Raw genomic sequence first — 19793 nt, forward strand, 5'->3', positions numbered from 1 at the left:
CAGCAGCTGTAGGGCTAGTGCTGCTAGTAGTAGTAGCAGTAGCAGCAGCAGTAGTAGTAGAAGTAGTAGTAATAGCAGCAGCAGCAGCAGCAGTAGTAGCAGCAGCAGCAGCAGCAGCAGCAGTAGTAGTAGTAATAGCAGTAGTAGTAGCAGCAGCAGCAGCAGTTGTAGCAGTAGCAGCAGCAGCAGTAGTAGCAGCAGCAGCAGCAGTAGTAGTAGTAGCAGCAGCAGCAGTAGTAGTAGCAGGAGCAGCAGCAGCAGTAGTAGTAGCATCAGCAGTAGTAGTAGTAGGGGGAGGAGGGCTACTGCTGGTAGTGGTGGTAGTAGTAGTAGTAGTAGTAGCAGCAGCAGCAGCAGCAGCACCAGCAGCAGCACCAGCAGTGGTAGTACTACTACTACTATGACTACTACTATTATGCAACTCCACCTACCTCCACTACACAGACCACTAGGACCTAAACAGCCATTATCAGTACTCTCACCTTCAATTCCTTATCATATCTGTTTGAACACTGATGTCACTATTACTACACACAACTCTAATACTCCCATCACCAATACTGCTGACTGTTGTCTCCATTCTGTAACTTACACCCACCCTTCCCTCACAAACACAACCAGAACTGATAAATTATTTACACTGTTCATTTTTGCAATAAAATCCATGATTTTCATCTTTGAAAGTCGTTTTCCTCCACAAATTTCCCCATACAAGGCAAGATTAAACCAGTACTTGTGAATTGTTTTAATTACAGAAGGTTAGCAGTTAAACTGTTGCAATGAACACATTTATATTCAAGCTCTTGGATACAGACAGCTGTGTTAAATCATGAATGAGAAGAATACTACAACATCAATACTGCCAGGGAGATTTATTATTGAAATTGTGGTTACCCAACCAATTGGCCCAATTGCAAACTCTAAAGTTAAGCTCACTAACACTCAGTCATTTGAAGAATCCCCTGCCAGAATTCTAGGCCACAGTTAAGAATGACCTGTGTCAGCTCGACACTTGAAATAATTGACAAACATGTTCACACTATTCACACTTTGACTATTTATAAAACATATAAATAACCCCACCTGTTGGTAAAATCATACTGAACCTTTGGACAGTTATGTGTTTCAGATCAAGAGGAGGGTTTGAATGTCATTTACGCATCAGTGATCGAGGAGAGGTATGAGTGTTTCAATGTCTGTTAAGTTGCCACTTGTTTTAGTGAAACCCATGTCCTTGTCCACATAACGTAACACTTCAGTGAGGGCATTTTTCATTGTGATAGCACACAGTGTCTACCCCAAGAAGACCTGGATAATAAACTCATTGATTTCCACAAGCAGCATGCAGTATAGCAGGGTGCCAAGGGACCCATGCCCACCGCATAGAACCCAGTGCGTGATTCCTATTGATTGATAGAAGCAATGGACAGACAGGGAGTAAGACGCTCTGCTGCGAGACGACTCCACTCCGCTAGACTACTCAACTGATAGGCCACTCTACCACAAAACTCTGTCGAAGTCTGTCACGTGTGTTTGGCACAGAGGTCTAACATAGCCGGGCTTCCCGAGTGGAGATAGTCCATTGTAATGCGTGTTGCCAGTTTGTAACAATACTTGGCAGCTTATGCTCTGCATCGGAGTGTGAGCTATCAATGACTTGATAGGTAGCCAGTGCTACGGCATGTCTCTCTGTTGGTCCTATGTCAAGTTAGTGTTGTTTAATCCCCTTCTCTGGATTTAGCTGCAACTGGACACATTATCCCAGGTTTGTAAAGTTGTTTGTGTGTTGTAACTTTTGGATTTACTCTGCAGTCGTCAAAGGAGGAAGGTTCGTATGCTTGACATCACAACTTTTGTAGAAGCACTTTGGTAGGATACTGTATAACATTTTTCATGACTTTACCTGTTTGATAGTAATGGAAACAGATGTATTTCATAAATATCAGGAAGGCTAGTCAGTATATGGCTGTTGATTTTCAACAGTGATGTTTGTTGATTTTAACAAATTTCAGCTATAGTGTATTGAAAGGATGGGATGGCATTGTCGCAGTGAAGAGCAGGGTTATGCAAGGAAGTCTTGCAAATTGGATTTTAACAACCAGTGGCTAACAGCTGTTCTGGAGCTAGTTGCTAAACTAGTTTGCTGTTAAAACACCGGTAGTAGTTTAGGGCGACAGTTTTAGGATAGTCTGCTGTAGGGAAAGGTTTCCTGGCCAACCCTGATTAGAAAAAAAGCTTTTACACAATATGTTGGCTTTCAAATGGAACTTTGTCACTTGACAGTTGTTAAGCTATTTTTTGCATGATGTTGTAACAAAATAGTAAGATGCCCTGCCTTTAGTTTATATACAGTGTCTCAAATTTGGAATTGTTCTAATGAATGTTTTCTCTCTTCCTTGTGTATTTCATTGTTACATGCCAGTCGTATGTGAAGGCTATATCTTCAACCATATTGTATAGTTCTGATATGCATAACCATATTTTACAGAAAGTTGAGAATTGTGTAGAAAGAATTTTTCAGTAATGAGATTTTACTGTTAATTGGTTTCCAGGATATTTTGGTTTAAGGTATTAATATTCATTTTTCTGATCATTACATAGAGATTGGTGGTAAAATGCTTTCAAGCACTACCATTTCCTTTAAATAAGTTTTGGTAAGAGAATAACCTTTATGTTAAGGTATTGCATCAAGAGAATTCGATCTTTTATGACATTTGCAAATAAGAGGCTTTGAAGGTTATATTGTAAACCCATGCTTTTATATCAAGCTTTCATTACTGATGAATGTTGATATTTGAAGTATAAACAATGAAAGGTCATATATGGAATGCTTGACATTAACCAACTGATGAAGAAAAGAAAGATGTTATGTTTTTTAAGCACAAGTTTTCCATTTCTATTATAAACATTTAGAAAAGGCATCTCTGCTCTTTGTTTTCACTGTAAATTGACGTATTTTTTCTCTGCTGTTTTTTTTTAAACAAAAGAAAAACTAGATGTTAATTTCATATGTATATTCATAGACTATTGATTAAGATCTTTTACCATTCACGTCTAATGTGCATAATGGACTAATGGACAACTTTCAGAGTTAGAAAGTGCAAAATTCCATGGAAGTCTGATCCATTTTGTAGATCATTTTCCATCACGATGTCATTGTTCGGGAGAATAATTTATTTCTTTCTAATCTCATCTGAATGTTTTCTAAGCAATTTCAGATCCAATGTTTAGTTGAATTTTAATGTGATGCATATGAGCATAATATGACACTTGATATTTGTTTCAAATAAATCTTGTTTTTTTGTTTGTTATTTTTTGTTCTATTGCTAAAATTAATTAATGTATGTAACACTTCAATCACTGGCACTGCACTGTGGCATGGTCCATATACTTCAATGCATGTATGTCTTTCCAACTGTGAGGCTGTGGATATGAATGCCATTGACTACAATTAGACACAATTGGCATCAGAATATTTCAGATATGTTTTTTCACATTGTCTCAAAAAAAGAAATGGGAACATGTGAAAGAAATGTCCACTCCACAGTTTAAGTGAGAGTATTTTTTACATTGTAGCTCAAGACTGATTTTATGATCATGCTTTTTTTGTCCATTTTTTAGAAGTTGTGCATTGTGTAAGATCAATATATGGCTTTACTGGTACCTGCTTACAAATCGCATCCAGTATTACCTTGTAAAGTAAGCTGTCTTCATGCTGTAAAACCATCCAATGATAGACCAACTTCCATGAAAGTGTTGTGTGATTCTCGTGTACACAGTACCTTACTGTTACTCAAAAAGATTAAGAATTATCTGACTCTTTTACATTGCTAAAGTTAACCAGTCTTGATAAAAGTGTCCCATAATGCTAAAGTCTTTTTTTAATAGTGAAATATTATATTGTTGTGGTCACTTATTCAATACAAACAGAATCTATCAAGAAATATCTGTTTTCAATTGGTTGTGCAATAACTGCTCTTCAATATTTGTCAGGCCAATTTAGTTTTTCAGTGTTGCCATAACAATACGTGCTTGGCAATAAATAATATTGTGAAGTTTTATTTGTGGGACAGAATCGGTTTAGTAATATTCACAGAAATATTTGTTTCATAGGATTTCTCTGGAAATATTTGTTTTGCAGTATTGGCTCCACAGTATTTGTTTCTTAGCATTTGTCTTGAAATGTCTGATTTGCAGTATTTCTTTACAGATATCAGGTTTAGCAATGTTGGTCAGGCAATATTTCTTCTGCAGTATTTCTCTCGCAACATCTGTGTCACAATATTTCTTCAAAGATATCAGTTTTGCAATACTAGTCCAGCAATATTTGTCCGTATGTCTGGTTGGTCACATCTGGGCGATATCTGTTCATGGTATCCATCATTTGTCTGCATCACTTCTTGTTACAGTGTCATACACGCTATTTGATGCATGAGTAATGATCTACCTTTATCTTGCATACTTAATTTGTCTGAACAAGATCCCTTGTTTCTTCTTTAAGAACTGAACTACTCATTATTTCTTGATGCTACAAGTCATAATCTGTCAAACCAATATGTCCCTTGCAGCAGCTGGGTCTGCTGAAAAATAACATGAATAATTCCTACACTCAATCATTCATAATTTGTGAAAATGTTTTTCATTTTTTTTGGGTGAAATTCGATATGTTTGCAAAATGTGGCATATTCAAAAAGTAAATGAGGCTTGAATGCCAAGTTGTTTTTAATTTCCACATGACACAGGTCATTTATGAAGAGTCACCTTGTAGATTCGAATGTGTCATCTTTGAAATAGCTCCACATTCCTTATTTTGTTACTATTTTAACTGATACTAGGTCTCACGCATCCTACAGTGCTGCCCGCTCCTTATACAGCCATGTAATGCGGCAGTTTCTTCAGTACTTATTCACCACCACTCATTAGTATACCCCAAGGTATGCACCATTACAATCCAATCTATCTGAACCCAGGCAACGTGTTCAGGCTCTCTCTAACATATCCATGCATTTCCCTGTCCTCAAACATCTTGCCAGCTTCAAGCACTCTCGCAGTAGATCATTCTTGGTCTTTCTTCCCTTTTGTTGATATAACTCCCTCCTCCTTTCCTTTTCTTAGTCTCCCTCTTTCATTCTCTCTGTCTTCTGATGTCTTCTTTTCCCGCCCTTTACTGTTTGGACTCATGCTCTATTGAAATCACTCTCACAAACACCCTCCCCCCACTTTCCCTCTCTTTGCTCTCTGTCTACTCTGTCTGCCTGCCTGCCTGTCTCTCTTTCTCTCTCTCCATACTGATATCACCCCATCACTTCATCCCTCACCTTTTCATTTTCCTCTTCTGCTGACTCTTACTCTATCACTTTCACACTCCCTGACTCTACACTCTGCATTTCTCCAACTCCAGTGTGTACACTACTCCACCGTGGTAGGCAGCCTTGCTAACAGCAGGCCCTGTGACACTGCAATACTTTATGCATGTTGCAGACAGATGGTTGGCATTATCACAGTGTTTCACTTCAGAGCACTCTTGTCATACTTACTTGATACTGGAGCCTACAGACTTGAAATCATCTGAAAATCTGTATGATTAGAATTTGTAATTTGCATTGTGAAGTGTTAATTTAGTTGATGGACAACATAACTAGATCTGTCTCATTGTGAAGATGTGTTAATCTAGGTTATGAACATGATAACCAAACTGGACGTGTAATTTCATTGTGTATTCTGGATCATTGTTAACAAGACCAGGCTGGTAACATTATTACAGTGTGTTAAGCTAGGTGACAGACAAAATGATTAGACCTGTCACATTATTACAATGTGTTAATTTGGTGATAGACAACATGATTAGACCTGTCACATTATTATACTGTGTTAATCTAGGAGACAGACAACACGACAAGACCAACCACATTATTACAATGGGTTAATCACAGACAACATGACCAGACAGGTCACATTATCATAATGTGTTAATCTAGGTGATAGACAACATGATTAGACCTGTCACATTATTACAATGTGTTAATCACAGACAACATGACCAGACAGGTCACACTATTAAAATATCTTAATCTAGGTGATGGACAACACATGTTGACCAGTAATAGTATTATCATGTGCAAATTTGGATGATGGACAACTAAACTTGACCTGTCATATTATCACAAAGCAAGAATCTAGGTGACAGACAACATAAAACCTGTCCTATTATCATGTTGAGTGAGTTTAACTACAACGTTACAAGTATTGATTGTTAAATTCACATGGTAATTCTCCTTTGTCATTAAAGTGTTCGAGGTGTTCAGTCAGTCAGTAAAGCAGAACAGCACATCTTTGAATATTTTACAACTGTTTGCCATTGTTTTGTTGTCTCAATTCAGATTTGTATGTACATGGCATATGAACTTCTCAAATGAACATTTGACTCCAGTATAAATGATGTTCTGGGAAGATCAGAGCAGACATAGCTGGAGAGTTGTGTCACTTGTCAGAATTCATGTGAGACAGAAATAGAGAGGTGTGTCACTTGTCAGAACACATGGCAGACACAGGTGCAGAGCTGTGTCACGTATAAGAACACATTGCAGAGACTCAGGATGACATATGAAACAGGATCCATCAAATATTAATGAAATGTATTAACCACAGTGCCACAGTGCCACAGTCTCAATCATGTGAGATTCAAAGACTATTTGTGTATTTCCAACACTGGCAGCAATAACGGAACGACATCTGTCTATGGTACCAAGAGCCCAATTGTTAAAGCATTAGCTCGTCACACCAAAAACTGGGGTTCTATTCCCTGCAAGGGTACAATGTGTGAACTTCTGGTGTTCCCTGCCATGATATTACTGGTATGTTTCAAAAGTGGCATAAGACTCACTCACACACACTTGAATCAGCAAAAGATATTTGTCACCAAACCAAACGCTATGCCAACTTCTGAAAAGCCAAACATGATGTAATCAACACTACTGTAGCCACTGAAGTCAATTACATTGAGGTAAAATAATGCCTTCCTACTTGGTTCAGAGATGTTACAAATGCTTCCAGAGTCTGTGCAAATGTACATGAGGAATTTGTATATGAGTTTAGGATTCAGTGAGTGTCCAGTTTTGAAGATGAAGGACCTCAATTGTAGTCACCATTGACTGTTGTGATGAAGTGGAGTCCAGCTTTGAAGATGAAGGACCTAGATGTAGTCTTCTTGGACTTCAGTGATGCAGTCTCCCAGATCCTTGACAGCCTCTAGTGATACCAAGTTTCAGATACAGCAGGTATCCAGCTTTGAAGATAAAAAGCCTGGATGTAGTTATCTTGGACTTTTGTGATGTGGGGCCTCCCAGGTCCTGGACAGTCTATAGTGATGCAAGTTTTAGGAAAGTGACGCAGGTTTCAGCTCTGTTAGCATTATTCTGTGCCATGTTACTTTGTGTTTTGGTGTGAAAATTTTCGGAATTCCCTTCATCAACTGAATGATTTGAAATGATGTTCCATAAACTTTCCCATGACATATCTCATAACGTCCATGCTGAAACAGTTTTTCAGTTTCCCAAGAAAACAAATCATGCATATTTCCCTGATACTATCTCTCTCAAGAACAATAAGACAGCTTGTGACTGCTCGGTGAAACGGAAATGTCAACTATATTTCCATGTAGCAGATACTTACTTTTGAAAATATTGTAACGAACTATGTGTTTGTGTTTTCCTGGAGTGTGCAAACCGAATTTGACTTTTTTGTCAGTTTAGATCCTCTCAGAATATGGGCATAAGACATTAATATAAGTAGCCACACATGGACATGTTCTGGACTAGACCTGAAAACCTAGATTGGACATTAGGAGGACACAAGTGCTAACAAGCCAGGCATATCTGCTTGTCAGAGTCTTGGCAGATTAGAATCACATCAGGTACAAGCTAAAGACAGGTTTGATACAGATTTGAAGTCGGCTGGATAAATTAGCTACATGCTGGCTTCAGAGACAGCCAAGCAACCGAGTAGACAAAGGCTTGACATGAACTATACACAGGCTGGACACAGGCCAGATACAGATTAGACATACACTACATTAAGATTGAACACAGAATAGACACAGGTTGGACAGGCTAGACACAAACTGGACACAGGCTGGACACATTCTGGACACAAACTGGACACAGGCTAGATACAGATTAGACATACACTACACACTGACTGGACACAGACTAGACACAGGTTGGACAGGCTAGACACAAACTAGACACAGGCTGGACACAGATGAGAGACAAAACTGACATGCTAAAGATAAACAACCGAATGGACATACTCGGTTTACACGGAAACTTGCTTTACACAGAAATAACGTCCATAGTTTCTCAGCACTTCTCAACAAAATTCTACTGATTGGAATGCCATTTTGAGATTCAGTCAGATTTTTTTGTATTTTTTAAAATTTTTTTATCTGTGTGTGTGAAGACTTCTCTGAAAGCAATGGCCAATTTCAGCAGAAGCAGGCACTAAAGGAAATGAGCCTTCTGTGTGTCGAGAGATTAAAACATGACCCCAAAAGGAAGGTCTACAAAGCTAGCTTCAACATAAGGCTATTACTGACTGTTACATTTGGCATTTATCGTCTCTACTGTGTGGTTAATCAAGGACCTATAATATCATGAATATTGCAGTTTGGTAAAAAAGATCTATCAGTAAAACGTGAATGTAATATAGAGTATTGACAACAGAACTAAAAAGCATAACCAATATCTTTGAAAGAAGTATCTTTATGGTAGATTTGTTCAATCTTTGTATTGACAAGATAAATAATAAAGACATCAGTTAAGTTTCTATACACTGAACTAGTTTGATTAAATGGATAATGGCTTATAGCACTTTTTTTTTTTCAAAAATATCCATTTGTATTAATATTGTATTAATGTATGTATCAATATAAGCACACCGATTTCCCTTAATAGGAGTTTTTAACAAGTATCTTTGCAAGTCTTTAATTGAAAATATTCCTTATGATATGTCCTCGCTAAATCAGATCAAAACAACTGGAAATGGACTTTCTAAGTGTGTCTCTTGCAGTGGGTGCATATACTGCTTGAGTGTATGGACTTTTCAAAAGACAAGGGATTCACATTATGAAGTAATGAAATATTATTAATATTAATATTTTCTGGCTAGGTTTCACTGATTTGCTTATTATAAGTCATCATATCCTAATTGTGGGATTAGTGCTCATGATGTCAATCACTGGTTCAGTACTCAAGACTCAGTTATTTATGAGGGCTGGATCTAGGGTTTGGAGAAGGGAAGGTAAAAATAAATCATGAAGTCCAATGGTTTGGTGGAAATGCTCCTCAGGGAATATTTTTCTGCAGGCAAGGGAAGGGAGCTGAGGGACAGAGGGGGATACACCTCTGGATCTGTACCTCTTTATACATCATCATGTTGGTGGACGATTCCTTTGTGCAGCATTGCCCAACAACTAGTTTGTTCCAGTAATATACCTGTATATCAAAATCACATCTGAAAACACCACTGATAGTTAATTTGTTAGCACAAGTTGAAAACAAATTCCCCATTACTGTAGGACATGTGAGCAACATGTGAGGCCAAACTGTTTCCACTAATGTCAGTCAGCCATATCGCCACTTGAACAGCTTTGGTGATTCAGACTATTCTACCTTTGACCCAATGGCAACTGTAAGCGCTTGTGCTTGTACATTGTAAATTACCATGGACATTTTGATAAACTCTGACTGTACTCTACTTCCACTCCAGCTTTAATGGTATGCTGTTAGTGAATTCCATTGGTGCTGTCTTTAATTCAAATGAGCCTGTGAAAATCTAGGTTAGAATTAGTCTCCAGGAACTGATGCTTGTAGGAATCATTAATTGGATCGGTAGGTCAGGCTCACTGACTTGGCTGCTTGGCTGGTTAACCATATTATTGCCCAATTTCCATTACTAGATTGTCTGGTCCTCTGACGATTATGTCAAGACTGTTGTCATATAATTGTAATATAGCTGATCAACATAAACCAAAGAAATAAAAATTAAATCCTGTTGACTGTCAAAAATCTTGGAAATTGAGTTGGTAAAATGATTTAGGCTTCAGAATGAAAACTAATTAAAAGGAAGTTTAGTTTGGCATCACTTTTAGCTGTATTCCTACAATATCAAATACTCTTCACACATCATGTCATCGTGGGAAACAAACCTTTGTCTTTGGCAGAACAAGCAAATGCTTTAACCTCTAGGCTACCCTAAGCTTCTCTTTAACACATCTTGGTACCTCCTGATGATTCTACATATGGAATTGAACATTTATTCTTTGTCTTTTGTACTATGACAAAGTAAGAGTTTAAAATGCAGTGTAAACTCTGAAGTATGTGACAAAATTTATGAGTATTGTAAGAGTACACACAGACTGTTGTGAGTAATGTGCAGAGGCCTCAGAATCAGGTCACATGATATGAATCAGGTAGCTTGCCATCACCTCTGATTTCCATCATAACAAGTTCAATGATCTGTTACATCAGGACGTGCTTGGTTCAGGCATCAGTGAATGTATATGCAGAGGCAAAGACAAAACTGTAGCATTTATGTAAACATTTTACATTTATCTTGGACATTTTTCATAAAAAGGGAAACAGAATATTGACATATTTAATTTAGGTATAAATTTTTCTGAAGCGAGGACAGAAATGTTCACGTGAAGGAGCTGTGTTTTATGCCACAGCACGGGAAACCAGAAATGGGCTTCAGACATTGTACCCATGTGGGGAATCAAACCCGGATCTTTGGCATGATGAGCAAATTCATTTACCATTAGGCTACCCAACCACCCCAAAATGCTTAGAAGCTGCAGCATTATTTTATCACTGTGCAGTATCAGGCAACAAAAACAATGAAATAGCAATGCAAAAAGTGTGTTACCGGTGCAACGACAGAAGAGGCAGTGCTTACCCTAGGGAAAAAAAATCTTGGTGTTTTCACAAATCTTAATTGATACGTTCATATAATTTACACTGCTAGCTTGTGTTTAAGACACAATGGAATCAGTTTCAACTGATAATCAAGCATGGGTATTCTTCAATTCTGATGGGAGATATGTCTTTCAGTGGTTCCTGATATGGACAAACTCTAGTGTACATGGTAATCAATTCATGGAAAACATCTCTTTTCTTAAAAGCTTTTGTCTATACAATATTCATAAAGTTCATGTGAATTATGATTATCACTTGTGTTGATTTGGCTGGTGGAGTGACTGAAAACCTGAGTTCAATTCATAATATGTACAATGTGTGAGCTCATTTTTGGTGTTCCTCACTGACATGTTGCTGGAATATTGATAAAGATGGCACCAAACTACATTCGCTCACTCACTTGCATTAAGTTGGACAGTTGAGACAGTGACTATACCCAGTGGAGGTGTTCTTGCAGGAACAAACAGTTCCAAGGAGAGTATGTATTGGTTAGGGACACTCCTTGGAAGTATTTATTGATACAAGATGAAGAAGATTCAGAGGGTTTGCTTAGCAGAGTCTTGTAAGGAGGAATGCTTCAAGCGACACAATGTTCTTCTTCGAATTAAGTAAATAGTGGAGAAAAGTTAGAACACAAGACAATCACCAATAAGCACAGTGAGAGATTGTCGGTATATGTGCTCCAACTTCACATTCCAACACAATTTACTTGTTTGTTTCTCCAAATAACCTTTCCTTCGACGCTGTTTGATATGTAAATATTCACCCCCTTCCGATGCTTGTAGCTAGATGCTTACACGCTGTGTAATTACGGATTATATTCTCCGGATACTGCGGATAATTTTGTACAAGAAATGAGCAATATTTGTGGACTGGGAGCTGGTTTCGGATTTCACTTCCAATAATGTTAATCTCACAGTGACTAGAGTATTGTTTTCTTGTCAGATGTTTCCTGCATATATAACAGCAGGGGTGTGCTTGTCTGGCTGTCTTGTTTCAATGTCTGTGGGATCTGACTGTAAGGGATATTTTGCACAACTGGGAGGTAGGTAGTCTTGCATAGCTCATTTTGTCCAGCAGGCACTTGTTCAAAGGGTTTATTACATGACTCTTGGAGGTCCAGTAATCAAAGGGTTGGTGGGGTAGCCAAGTGATTAAATTGTTCACTCATCACGCTGAAGACCTTTGTTCGATTCCCTGCATGGGCAAAACATGTGAAGCCCATTTCTGGTGTCACCCACCCAGATATTGCTAGAATATTGCTAAAAGCTCACTCACTCCAATAGCCAAGGAAGGGTGTGGAGAGTTGTGTCCCTCATCCGTATCAGGATTTGCTGTATTTGGTTTTAGATCTGCTATTCACCATGCTTGTGATTCTTTGGTTTCCGAAGCCATGTTTTCACTTGGTACGATAAACGTTACTTTAGTCCCTGTTGATATATGCAACCATAAAGAGTGAATGAGTTTAGTTTTATGTCACTCTCAGCAGTATTCAAACTACATGGAATTCCAGCTCTTATTAATCCAGTCTGAACTGGACAATCCATTGATCAACAGCATGAGCATCTATCCATACCAACCAAGTCACCAAGCCTGACCACCAGATCCCTTTAGTCACCTCTCACAAGCTTGATCAATTATAACCAAGATCTTCTTAAGTGACCATGTAAAAATAATCTCACTTATCCCTTTTGTCTAATACTTAACATGGAGTATGACATGTTTATCAACAAGTCTTTAATATATTTTTTATGAAAATATGCTGATAAAACATGAGATTCTCTTTATCACCTCAAATCAGCCTTTATTATACTGGAGACACTGGGGTAGTCTAGTGGTAAGTGTTTGCTTGTCACGCTGAACACCTGAGTTTGATTCACCACATGGGTACAATATGTGAAGCCCATTTCTGCTGTCCCCTGCCATGATATTGCAGGAATATTGCTAAAAGCGATGTAAAACCAAACTCACTCACTCACTTTATAACACTTTTTCGCTTGCAAACCAATATAAGAAGTTCCTTCAGTGTAAAACCTATGACAGCTTACAACTTCAATGGCACAGAGATTATTGACGTTATTTGATTATCATGGTAACCAATGTTACAATGATATGTAAAGTATTGCGATGACATTTTGATTATCATGGTAACCAATGTTACAATGATATGTAAAGTATTGCGATGACATTTCATCTCAACAGATAACTTCAAGGCTGCATCATTTGACCAATATTGGCTTTGCAAGCCAGTATTACAAGTCAGATCATCTCTCTTCAAACCAGAGTAAATCCCACTCACTCATCTCTGAGTTATGTGTGGAGTGAGCAAGTGAGTGAATCTCTAGCACACCATTCAGCAATTTTCCAACTGTATGAAAAATCAACTCTGGACCAGGGCCTAGGTTTTCAAGGCTCTCTTAGTGCTAAGACAGTCGTAAGTGCCATGCATGAACTTTAACTAACAAGTATTTTAGCGCTACAAAAACTAGCAGAGGATGAGGATTTTACAAACATCTGTGGATGATGAAATGATACCATCCTTGTCACCAAGTTCAGGATCCACTTTAGGAAACCTTACGACTTTTCCTGACCTCTAAACTGCGTATTCTGGAATCCAATTCAGGTCATTTAAATGTAAATTTAAGGTTACAACAGAGCATTTTGAAAATGTCATAATGTAATGATATGTCGAATGTGAATAGAGAATTGTTTTTTTTTTTACTGTGCATGTTTATCATACGTGCTTACATTATATCATATATGATTATACAATGTGTAGAGCCCATTTCTGGTGTCCTTATGGGAATGGAATATTGCTTATAGTGGCACAACACTAAACTCTCTCATTCGATATGATTATTACATTTTATGAAGTATTGATATTTATTTGTAAAAAAATCATTGTATTTTACAATGAATTGTGACATGGAAGCTTTTACAAAATTGTCAATGCTTTACAAAATTATCAGTGCTTTCCAAAAATAACAAAGTTTCACAAAACTATCAGTGTTTTAAAAAATTATCAATGCTTTACGAAAATAGTGCTACACGTGATGCATATCATATGAATGTAATGAATGTCATGGATTCTTTAGATAGAAAGTATTTTTGCGCTAGGTGGTTCAATATTTATTTCTTTTTCAGGGGTACATGCATAGAATCCAAAGACACATTTATCTCAGTTCAAATCTTAAATTCCACGTCTGACATTTCAGTAAAGAATTCCACTCTGATAACAATATCCTTTCCTTTTGCTGTTGCAATCTTGTATTCAAATCATCAAATCTCATGAACAAGTCATATTATGTCTATAGTTTTCCCAACAACCACATGCACTAGAAAGGTTGTATTTTCAGTAAATACACACTGGTAGAGTTTTCAATGAAAATGAAAATAAACATTTTCACTGAGAACCATCTTGGGAAGGACAAAAATGTCCAAGTATGTCCTTTCAGTCTGTTTTGGAATAGAAGCGTATGGCAAAAACATGGCAATGAGTCGGAAATACCCTGAAAATCTTAGACATTTTTGTTGCTGGAATGAGGTATGGGCGAAAGACACTTTAACATGATTGCCAATGGCTGGTTGTGGGTTTCTGCTGAGTGGTGCAATGGCTTTTGTTTCAAGTCTTCATTTTTCACCTGAAACTAGTGCTGTAATTCTGCTTGTGTTTTCACCAAATACATTTCATGATTAGCTTTGGGTCATATGAGATGGTTGCTCTCAAAGGTTAATAGAAATGTTTTAGGTGATTTTATCAACAAGCAGTTTTTTTTTCACTTCCTCACCACTGCGATGTGCTGGATTTTCACCAATCATAAGTCATGTCTTACTCCATGAAATATTGATTTTCATCTCTGTTTTGTTCTGGAAAGAAAAGATCAAATGCACTTTGTCGTTAAAAACAGTTTCAAATTTAAGAAAACTTTTATCAAATAATACCTATCTCTTGCTTTTGTCAAATGTTTTATCTGAAAATCTTTGATTTTTTGGTATTTATGAGACCTGCATCTTTATGATGGCCTTTTTCAGACTTTCACTTATGTGATTTTAATACGATAAATAGACTTTACAGTTGACATGATATTTATGGCATTCTAATAATTTATTTACTTTAGTCTTTGGCAGTAAAATATATTGATAGATCTCTTAAATAATTCTTTGATTAAGGTAAATAGAATCAACAAAATTATTTTATAAGCTAAATACAAATATGCGCTTAAAAGAGAGCTAAATAAAATCTATTTCAATGTATTTTTTTGTAAATTAATATCTTAACTAATATGTGAAGGTACACTTTTCCCATTGCTCTGGCACATTGTGTGTTTCAGTTTTCACAACCTTTCATTCATGGATAATAAATCTACTGAAAATACATGGACAGTAAATCTTCATGCCAGCTCTGTTTAGGATCATCTACACATACCATCTTTGTTTTGTGCTTTTTGTATTTCCTGTTCTCAAGTCTAAGGAGTAGGTGCATATGTGTCTGGTGTGAACAGTTATTTCAGTCCTTAGGTAGCAATTCCGTCCATGTATATACTCTGATTTGTCTCAAAAACATGATCTGGACATAATATACATTGCTCTGAGTGAGTGAGTGAGTGAGTGAGTGAGTGAGGTTTTATGCCCCTTTTAGCAGTGTACCTGCAGTATCACAGCAAGGGACACCAGAAATGGGGTTCCCATATTGTACACATGTTGGGGATCGAACTCTGGTCTTTGGCATGATGAGCAGACGCTTTAACCACTACGCTACCCACCACCACCCCCATTGCTGCGTGACGTTATCAGAGATAACAATATGCCATTCTAAATTCTGTATAAAGGTCATTACCAGAGAATAACTGGTTGTGACTATCCAACAAAACCAATCTTGAAGAAGTCAATCTCTGAAAATCACTGATAACACCTTGTTTCGCCAAAAAAGCCACATATCTTCCCAACCAGAAGCTCATAAAAGTATTGTATACATAAATCATATATATATAACATAAATGACTGTAGCGGAAATATTCAAATAACCATTACACAGCAGGTTTGAGCAAAATGTTACGGATGGTATTAAAATGAACGTATTAGAAAGGTCTAGAGTTGCATGTTGAATGTATTGTAGGTAATTGTTGCAATACGTACCCATCAACAACCATTAGCTTGTCTAAATTATCTAACTTTGATAATTCCAGTGCACAATGTGACATAAAAGACATATTATGGAACAGTTAATTGAGATGTATATTTGATATTTTCAGTAAATATCATGATATTGTTAATACAGTATTCTCAAAGAACTGATTTACCTTTTGCTTAATGAGTAGGGCAAGTGATGTTTTATTTCAGGATTTATATATATTTGCAAAAAGACATTACTGGCAGATGTATTCTATTTTGGAAAGAAATTACTTGAATGAGTGAATGGTTGTTTGAGTCTGTGGTTGTGCCTCGACTTAAAAACTTCTATACTTAAGGTCTGGGTTTGAATTGATTTTCAGTAACCCATGCTTGTCGTAAGAGGTGACCAAAGGATCGGGTGGTCAGACTCACTAACTAGGTTGATACACGTCATCATATCCCAGTTGCCTAGATCAGTGTTCATGCTGTTGACCACTGCATTGTCTGGTCCAGATTCAATTATTTAGAGACTGCCTCACTCAGCAGAGTGTGGCATAAAACATAACTTACTTGCTCGCTTGCTCACTCACTCACTCACTTAAATATAATTATACACTGGGCTCCGAAGGACCCAGTCATTTATAGTGACAACACTTTATGTACAGGGTAGTTTCCCTTAGGTGTGGCAGGAATCTAGGATCATGGGTTTAACTCCTTTGTTAAACCTAAATGTTTAAAACCTGCATCTTGGGCTTTCTTCAAATGTCAAATGATAAATCCCGATAAAACTCAGTATGCTGAAAGCAGCTTAAACCCATGCCAAATTAATCACTTATCAGCACTGCATATTGCCTTCCTCACTTATCAGCACTGCATATTGTCTTCCAAGCTCTCTCTTGATTCCAACTTCTGATTGCTTGAAATGTCTTTAATGGTCCCCAAGGAGTTAATGACATCTAGCCCCCACAAGCAGTAATTGTCAGGAAAGCTGGATCTTCAAGAGTCAAGGCTGAAGGGTTTTATCATATATACTTTCCTTGCCCACAACTTTAGTGATGTTGATGTTGTAGGATCTGTGGTACGTGGGACACGTGTAGCTGAAGTGGCTGATCTTCTGTAATGACCTCTGAATGTAATGTGTATGTGTTTCTTGGAGACGGATGCATTGTGGATATCTGACCTCCACACTGCTTCACAGTCACAGTCACAGTGGGTCACAGTCACAATCAGTTACAGTTACAAATAGCTACAGTTACAGTTACAGTCACAGTCAGTCACAAACAATCTAGACCAGTATTTAGTCTCTGAATATATATAGTTTTGAAGGTAACAAATAAACCCATTTAAATTTGAAAAGAGGCCCGTAGAAAGGGAGGCTCTTGCACAAGCCTCTAAGGTAATAATTAACAGTTTAAATGAAATTTTCTAAAATGTAAATAACAGACGGGCATCCTTAGACTGTCAGCTTATATTATCCAGACTTGCCTCTTTAAAGGATAGAATTACTGTACATCCATGGGCTTAGCATTCAGTACAGCATGGGAGCAAGGACAGGAGGTTCCCTGAGGAAATTGAGACTTATTTACACTTTAATTTTCATAGTAACAAACAGACCCATTTAAAGAGCAGACATTTGGAATCTGAGGATATCTAGACTTGCTTTATTTAGGGTTTGAGCATTGCAGGAGGGCAAGGCAGTAGGGAAAATAACATGTTTGGGGACTGAGAGACAAGACTATGAATTATCCTGTGATTTTCCCTGTTCAACAGGTTTATGATTTCTTATGACTATAGTCAAAGGGCAGTAACCCTTATCATTCAGCAGGTATTTGTTTCAATGAAGTAGTGGTTCTCTTCATGTTCGCATGATATATATTGAAAAAGATAACTTTTTACAACAGCAGTTCCTGGCAACTGGAAGTGTGTGTTTATTCCTAACACCCGATATTTGCCATCCCAAACCACACACCCATGATAACGTCTTTATCATATAATGACATCACTGAATTCCAGGTGTGGAAAGCATATTCTCTTTTCTCACATATAGGATGTTTTTTTCTGGGAATATTCACGTTAATAAATTAAGCCCAAAGGTCTGATTAGTTTATTGAATAGTGTTTGTTTGTTTCTTTGTTATTTATTACTGCTTTCAGCAATATTCCAGCTATATGGTGAGGGTCTGTAAATAATCCAGTGTGAACAAGAACATCCAATGATCAACAGCATGAGCATCAATCTACACAATTAGGATACTGATATGTGTCAACCAAACCTCAGTGAGCCTGACCACCTCATCCCATTAGTCAGCTATGTGACAAGAATCAGTTGCTGAGGACTGCTTTGATCACAGATCTTTAAGGGATCTTAAATCTGTTTATCATATGTTAAAGTTGTGTAAATCATCAAGATAATTTTTATGTAGTTTTGTTATCTTGCACTTTTGCATTCCTTTGTGAGACATGAGCCTAGGACAGCCCAAATCCTAGATGCTGATGTATGATAGTTATCTTGCAAGCATTATTTCCTAATTTATATTTTGAATGTGTAGTTACACTGGGATGTAGAATCAATGAGAACGTGTCGCTGAGAGCTGACCAATCACGATGCTGTCCTATCCGTTACCAAACCCACTACCATCCTCCAGATTCTTATTTCAGTACAGCTGGCACGATCCACCTGCTTCTAATCATATTCTCAGTACCCTACAGAAGTTCACCCAGTTCACAATTCTGAACTTATCCGATCTAATTCAACCCTGTATGACACAGATGAACCACTTCTTAGTATAGTTAAATCAGACAGTTAAACCTGCACCTTCGTCACAGCAGCAAGTCAAATACATGCTCTGCACCAGTGAGTTCTCTATCTCTGAATTCAAGTTAATGAAGTCAACCACTACCCTAAATGGATACCACTTAATTTCAAGTAAGTTGTACATCCAGCATGTTCCTGTTTTTTAAGCCTCAAGTCACAGTATTTCACTGTATCCATCCAAGTTGTGTCAACATAGGCAGATCCAAGGTTGGGGATGTACTGCAGTTTTGTCCTGAAAGTTTATTAAATGACTATGGAAGCTTTCATGAAAAACAAACTGTGCACACAACCTTTCTCAAAAAGCTGTATCGGTCCTTCTGTCAACCAAATCAAAATTCACCTTATCCTACTGCGGCTCATGTCAATGAATATGGATGGTTTCATATAATTCTGCTCGGGTAACCCAGTTATCTCCCTTAGCTGGGTCAGAATCCAAATTTACTTATGCTTCAACTCATGTTTATCATGATAGGTGACCAAGGGTATTTGTTGGGCAGACACATTATTTAATTCATGCTTGTCACTGTAATCAAGTTATTGTTTGTATGATGTCAGTCACTAGATTGTCCAGTCCAGACCAACACCAATAGCTGGAATATTGCTGTGAAGTGTTACACAACCAAGAATTGTAGTCTAGTGATTAATGCGTTCACTTGTCATGCCCAAAACCCAGGTTCCGTTTCCCACATGAGTACAATATGTGAAGGCCATTTCTGGTGTAGCCCACCAGGATATTGCTGGAATATTGCTAAAAGCAGCATAAAAGCAAACTCATTCACTCTTTCAGCACCAGACAATCACTCAACCTAACTCAACACTACCCAGACATACCCATACTCCACAACCTTTAAAATAACGCCTACACACTGAACCCTGCCTGACATTCTAGGAATG

General features: G+C 37.5%; 1 protein-coding gene across 3 annotated transcripts in view; it reads left to right on the forward strand.

The window, feature by feature from the left end:
• LOC137277792 (neurotrimin-like) overlaps nt 1-19793 on the forward strand; it is a 280109-nt gene that overhangs the window by 107502 nt on the left and 152814 nt on the right. For 2 of the 3 annotated variants that reach the window (XM_067809722.1, XM_067809724.1), the window contains exon 1: nt 1656-1765. The exons of the other annotated variant lie outside the window; for it this stretch is intronic. The gene's annotated coding sequence lies outside the window, so the exon portion shown is untranslated. Of the gene's footprint in view, nt 1-1655; nt 1766-19793 lie in introns of those variants that run through there. 3 annotated transcript variants of the gene reach the window in all.

This window comes from Haliotis asinina, chromosome 3 (genome assembly GCF_037392515.1).
Source record: "Haliotis asinina isolate JCU_RB_2024 chromosome 3, JCU_Hal_asi_v2, whole genome shotgun sequence".
NCBI lineage: Eukaryota > Metazoa > Mollusca > Gastropoda > Lepetellida > Haliotidae > Haliotis > Haliotis asinina.